General features: G+C 42.8%; 1 long non-coding RNA gene across 1 annotated transcript; it reads left to right on the top strand.

Annotated features, from left to right (window-relative positions):
- Positions 1 to 2,499: 2,499 nt before the first annotated feature.
- Positions 2,500 to 5,572, top strand: LOC147023451 (uncharacterized). Its single transcript, XR_015059743.1, has 3 exons — positions 2,500 to 5,052; positions 5,265 to 5,343; positions 5,431 to 5,572. It is a non-coding gene; the product is annotated as an uncharacterized LOC147023451 (long non-coding RNA).
- The last annotated feature ends 981 nt before the right edge of the window (positions 5,573 to 6,553 follow it).

Raw genomic sequence — 6,553 nt, forward strand, 5'->3', positions numbered from 1 at the left:
CGATTTATAACATGTGTTAACGATGTCTCAGGCACACGCGCAGCACCATTACAAATGAACGTCGTGTGGTCCCTGTACGACGCTGCCATGCGTTAATGGCAAGATCACCGTAGCATCGTTTGTCTAATTGCACATTGGGCTCTGTCCTGCTTTTTTTTTGGGGGGGGGGGGTTGCTCTCTTCCTTGTGTTCTCTGTTCCTACACCATCACAGTAGACGCATTAAATGGAAGCGAGAAAAATGTGGGAACAGGTGCTGCCTGGAATACCTGGCGACCTTGTGGCGTTTCATTTTGCACCATTTGTACAAGTCCGGAGCAGCGGCTTGAACTCGGCGATGGATCATGCACTTCCCGCTCCATTCACGAGGCTCATCCATCTTTGTCAGTTCACTTCGTACCGTGGCAGTCTCGTGCGGAGTCGGACAGTGAGTGCAGTACGGAATGCGAAGGGACGAAATCGGTCGAGAGAGCAGCGGAGGAGACCCCGCAAGAGAGCATGGGGACCACGTCTCCCTGCAATTCCAGCTGGCTGGGTTGATGAGGGCAACTTGTTTAATCGGTGTCGCAGGGTTAACAAGATGTTAGCTTATGGAGTTCGGGTTCACGTCGGGTTTGTGTGGATTAATAAAGTCGTTAAATCCATAATATACAACAGACAGTCGCGGTGATAGCTCATGTACAGATTACGGATTACATTAAAGGGTAATTCGTCGTGTACGTGCGGGGTTTATGGTGCATGCTCGAGGCTCGCACACCCTAGCTCCGGAAAACCCGCATTGGACGTGAAGAACACCGACAGCGCAGGCAGCACCAGCTCGAGGTCAGACTTTCCATTCATTAGGGGCAAATTAATTGTTCACCCCAAAAATAAAGCACATTTATAACTGCAGTCCCAGCACCTGGATATACGAACTATCCTGCTTTGGTAATTGCCACTCTCTTGACACCCTTAATTACCATTAATGAAGGACCACTCTAATTAATCCTGATTAATAAGTTAGCGTGCTTCTCGACGTGCGCTTGTTCAGGTGCAAGTAACGCATTCACGGTGAGGAATTGCTGCATTCCAGGTGGAACAGGACAAAAGGATGGACAGTCGTGAGGTTGATGCCGCAGACCCACCACCGCCTCCGATCATCATGTCCTTTGCACCTGCAAGGAAGGTAGAGCCTCACATCGCGCTGCGTTAACGGGCTTACAACTCCGCGTACCCTTTGCTGTCGCTTCCCCTCATTCTTCATCAGACATGCTGCCATTGTTGGGTTATCTCAAGAAATGTCTGACCCGCTATATGTATCCCGTCGGTCCTGGATGTCGTGCTGTTCCTCAAAGCCTCCAGAGGGACTGCCTGTGTCTCTCTTTATACAGTATTTATATATACTAGTGCGGGCCCGTAGGTGCGTTGCCAGGATGTGCAGCTTCGTGCCTGCAGTATCAGATCCCCAGCATCAATTGTGACGTCATATCAAACAAAGAAGAATTGTGACGCCCCCTCTCTCTCGCCCCCCCCCCACTCCCCCCCTCCTCTGTCCACCCTCCTCTCTCCCTCTCCTCTCTCGCCCCTCTCTCTCTGTAAATGTATTCACAAATATCTACCAAGCACAATTAATTCCAACCTTGGGAAAAAACAGCTTTCAAACCCTTGGGTAACAGCTGTTTCCCTCAGGAAAATTCAAACCTTGGGATTAATTCATAATTTGAATAATAATCAAACCTTGGGAGTAAATAATTAAGTAAATTAATAATTAAATAATAATCAAACCTTGGGATTCATTAATTAATTCAAACCTTGGGAAAGAACAGCTTTCAAACCTTGGGAAACACTTGGGAAACAGCTGAAATGGATGAGGAAGAACGATATCAAACTTTGAAAAGGCACATACTCAGGTCCCCAGTGTCGATTGTGACCTCGTACCAAACGAAGTAGAAGAATTGTGACATCAATCGTGCAAAAAAAATAAAAAGAATAAAATAAACATCAATTATGCCGTCATTTGTGATGTCATGGCACCGTGTCCTGTCATTGGTTGACAGATACATGGCCGTAACTTGGGAACCGCTCGTCCGATTGATATCAAACCTTGAAAAGACACATCCGGGGGTCCCTGGCAATATTGTTGGCAAGTTTCAATGAGATCGGACCGGCGGTCGTCGAGAAACGGCGGTCGCAGACAGACAGACAGACACACACAGAGATTGCTGGAATTATATATATATATATATATATATATATATATATATATATATATATATATATATATATATATATATATATATATATATATATATATATATATATATATATATATATATATATATATATGTTCCTGCCTTCGTTCATTGATTTAAATTGTCTTTGTACCAAGATGCTCCTTGGAAGGCATATTCAAGCCTACAGTGTATATTGCCACTCTTTTGTTTTTTCTGTAATCATTCAGGCTGTTTCTACTATAAAGACATGAGTTTCGAATGCATTTCCAGCAGGCCAAAAATAGTTTCACACCACAGTTTATATTTCCTTTCGAGCTGTTCATCATGATTGAAGCCTGGTGTTTATTTAACGGTGGCATGGCTGGCTTATACATCTTTGGGTATTGATGTTCGAGCCCTTGTTAGTTGTTGAATTAACACGGGCTGTGGTTGACTCAACCTATTGTATGCTTCCGAGGTCTTGCCATTCTAAATGAGTTCCAGTGTTCTGGTAAGTGAGGGCACTGCATCAGTGGCACAGCTGTGCTTCAAGAAAAAAAATGATGCAGCCAAGTAGCAATGGGTTGCACTTGATAGCTCGTCATGATAGGAGATACAAATTCCTCTAAATATAATGTAATTTAATGAAAGAGAGCACTATGGTGCACTCTGGGTACCTCCTTCATCGCATCATTGGCTGAGGACACGGCTGTGCCGCTGATGTCCTCTGCTTAGGGTATTAATTTGTAATTTTTTCATGGCGCCGGCGATAGCTCGCCTACTCTTCACTAAGGACACCGTGGGATCTTTAACATCCACCAACTAATGCTGGAAGACGGGGCACCTGTTTCGCGTCCATCCGAGAGGCGGTGCACACACTGATGAATCACCCTGCTTGTGACACACCAGGATGACAGTTTATAGCTGGGTTCAGGAATCAAACTCAGGTTAGATAGCTTCAAGGCAAGCGTGTGTACCTCTTGGCCATCTTGTCAGCCCACTATGGGAACAAGAAACACTGCATACTTTATTGTAGAACAATATCACATTAACGTTTTGTAAATGCAAAAAAATTGTCGCTTTTGGAACTTTGTTAAAAAATATTTAAAAATTGGAACGACAACTTTGGAAAAGTAATCGTACACGTTTTTTAATGTACAAAGTCTCAGCTCTTGCAAGAGCAAGATGACAGAAGGTAGAAGACAATATCCTGACAGTCATGGGACAGGACAACATGTAATCTAACAAGGGAACAAATGAACAGGAAGACAGACAATAAGGAAGGAAACATCGCGACCTGGAAATATATGGGGAAGGTTGTGGGAGAGATGGGCTAATGAAGTCATAAAATTTATGGATTGTAGGGATGGATATAGGATGTCCTGAGGTGGTGGCGTACTGCCAATTTGTAGCACTGACGAAAGTGTTGAACTTTAACAGATGAAGGAAAGAGGTTCCACCAGTGGGAGAAAATAGGTACAAAGGAGGGGAGATAAGTAGTGTGCCTTAATTTTGGAAGTTTCACGAGGAGGTAGTCACTGGAAGAGTGTGCATGTTTGACCTCGAGAGGCTGGGGAAGGACAGAAGGGGGGCAAGACCTGAAGAGATGCGGTGGAAAACAGAGATGCCTGCAACCTGTCTGCAAAGAGAAATCAAAAGGCCCTGTACTTTTGCTTCTTGGAGGAGAGGCCAATGAAGTTGAGAACTTTAGATTCAAGGAATGGCAGGTGTCAAGTGGAGACACCAGTGGATGATAAATGGGGCTTCTGGGACACCCATTCAAATGAATGGGGGATAAGGGAAAAACTTTCTGACTCAAGCCCCAAAAGCCCAAAATAGGAGACCGATTTTCTCCCCACCTATCCCCTTCCCTCCCATACAAGCAAATGTAAAATTGAGACTATGAAAGATTGAAACTTACTGATTAAAGCACTTCTTCCCCCCAACATAATCACAGTCCTTTTATATTTTCATTCCATTCAAAGAGTGAACCAACGAATATTTGCCCATGTTCTACTTTAGGGAATAACTTAATTTTCTTATAACATTCATTTCCATCGAGTATATTCACTTTATCTCTTCAAGCACGAAATAAAGGGAATTTCACTATCCCTCCTTTGGTTCTGTAAAATGGGGAAGTGCCTTTAAGAGCACAGTGAAAATGAGGAAGTATTCTGTGCCCATGTCTCTCGTGGTTAAATCTTAAATCATCAGAACGCTAACAGAACAAAGTTTAGCTTAAAGCAAGCAAAAGCAGCTTTTAAATGCAAGTTTTCTCAAAATCATTCAAAGCAAGCTGTTTCATTTTCGTGTTAAAATGAGTCAGTCTGGAGTCAGCCAAGCTGCCTCACCCGAACCAAGCCAAAAAAATTCCAAAGTCATTTCCTATGTGGGACACACCCTGAAAAAACCATTGTTGTGTAATCTCCCATTACGTCATCAACAGGAGGATATTTATTCCTTCGTATGCTCAGGCTTCATATGCTCTGGCTTCGTATGTTCGGGCTTCGTATGTTTTGTTTTGAGAATGGATTGTGCAGATAATTTCTCCGACCTTGTGGATCAATCATTTTCACAAGATGACAGGTGAGATCCTTAACACAAGTCATTATTTGTTGTTTTATACAGAATTAAATCACTATACAACCAATAATTATTGTCTTTTTCTAACATGTTGTCCCCAACAAGAACATCGTTGATAACTGATTGAGAACAGGAGGCCTTTGAATTACACGATGAGTGGTTAAAAACGAATGACTTCTTTGAAGACATTCGATCGTTCAGAAGAGAATTGAATGACATTTTTGTTGGCTGGAAAGAAGTTCTCTCACGTCCTCTGACCTTGAATGAGTCGAGTCAAAGGTGAGAAATTATTCCTCTGTCTCTCTGTGTATGTGTGTGTGTTTGTGTGTGTGTGTGTGTGTGTGTGTGTGTGTGTGTGTGTGTGTGTGTGTGTGTGTGTGTGTGTGTGTGTGTGTGTGTGTGTGTGTGTGTGTGTGTGTGTGTGTGTGTGTGTGTGTGTGTGTGTCTTTGACTCATTATTATTATTATTATTATTATTATTATCATTTCAGTTAAAACCCCTGTCTGGATGAACCAAACACGCAACTTAATCTTCTGGAGGAATCTAACATGACAATCTATCTTCTGGAGGTAAATGTTATATTTATTATTTTATTAATATCATAATATAATCATCTTTATACACCCTAATTGTTCTTCACTCTTTGTTTGGAACAGAATATGTTGATCGAGTTTCAAAACCAAAACAAACCACCAGACTGCTGCGAAAGAAGATTTTGTTCAATGTTATTACTTTTGTTTAATTATATATTAATGCTTTCCTTATAATTATCTGATTTTGAATTACAAGAAAAGAATAAAGGAGATGTAAAGGGGAGGGGGGGAGGTTGGGGGAGGGTTAGGGTTGGGGGGTAGGTGCACTCCCCCAACCACTCACCCACCACCCCCCTCATCCCTCTCCCCTCCCGATGTGTGTGTGGGGAAGGGTGGGGGTGGGATGAAGGGGGTGGTGGGTCAAAGGTGGGGGTGCACAGTGGGGTGGGGCTTGTGTGGGTGTAGCTTGTGTGGGTGGGGCTTGTGTGGGTGGGTGGAGCTTGTGTGGGTGGGTGGGGCTTGTGTGGGTAGGGCTTGTGTGGGTGGAGCTTGTGTGGATGTGGCTTGTGGGTGGAGCAATTTTTTAAATTAAATAAACACGTTGTGTGTGTGGGAACTAATAAACGAATCACTAATTATGTGGATACGATGGATGTGGATGTGGCTTTTGTGGGTGGGGTTTGTGTTGATGTGGCTTATGTGGGTGGGGCTTGTATGGATGTGGCTTTTGTGAGTGGAGCTTGTGTGGATGTGGCTTTTGTGAGTGGGTTTTGCCTGGATGTGGCTTATGTGGGTGGGGCTTTGTGGATCTGGCTTGTGTGGGCAGAGTCAAAAATGGGGCGGAGTTTAAAAGGGGCGGAGTCAAAAAATATTTTTTCAATTTATCTTGGTCTTTTGCAATTCCTGTGAATAAAATGAACCGAAAATCTCTTCCCCCTTTAAATCACATGATTTGTAAGTCCAAGGAACTGTACCGATGACATCAACAATTTTTAAAAGTTCATTTGTCCATCGCTCAGTATAACCTTTTTAAAAATGAGACTTCCACCTGTATATTCTTACTATATCGCCAACTTTGAACTTAGGCTTTCTGACATTAATCTCTTTTTCACATTTTAATTTTGTAAATGTGTCTGATGGCTTCGTTTTCGTTGAGGTATGAATCGTGTTTTTGTATTTATCTCCAATGTCCTGAATTAAAGACAACCATTGTTGAGAATCGAGATGAGTGAATTTTTTATATAGT

This window comes from Eptatretus burgeri, chromosome 7 (assembly GCF_056783735.1).
Source record: "Eptatretus burgeri isolate ZD-2024b chromosome 7, Ebu_testis_v1, whole genome shotgun sequence".
Taxonomy (NCBI): domain Eukaryota; kingdom Metazoa; phylum Chordata; class Myxini; order Myxiniformes; family Myxinidae; genus Eptatretus; species Eptatretus burgeri.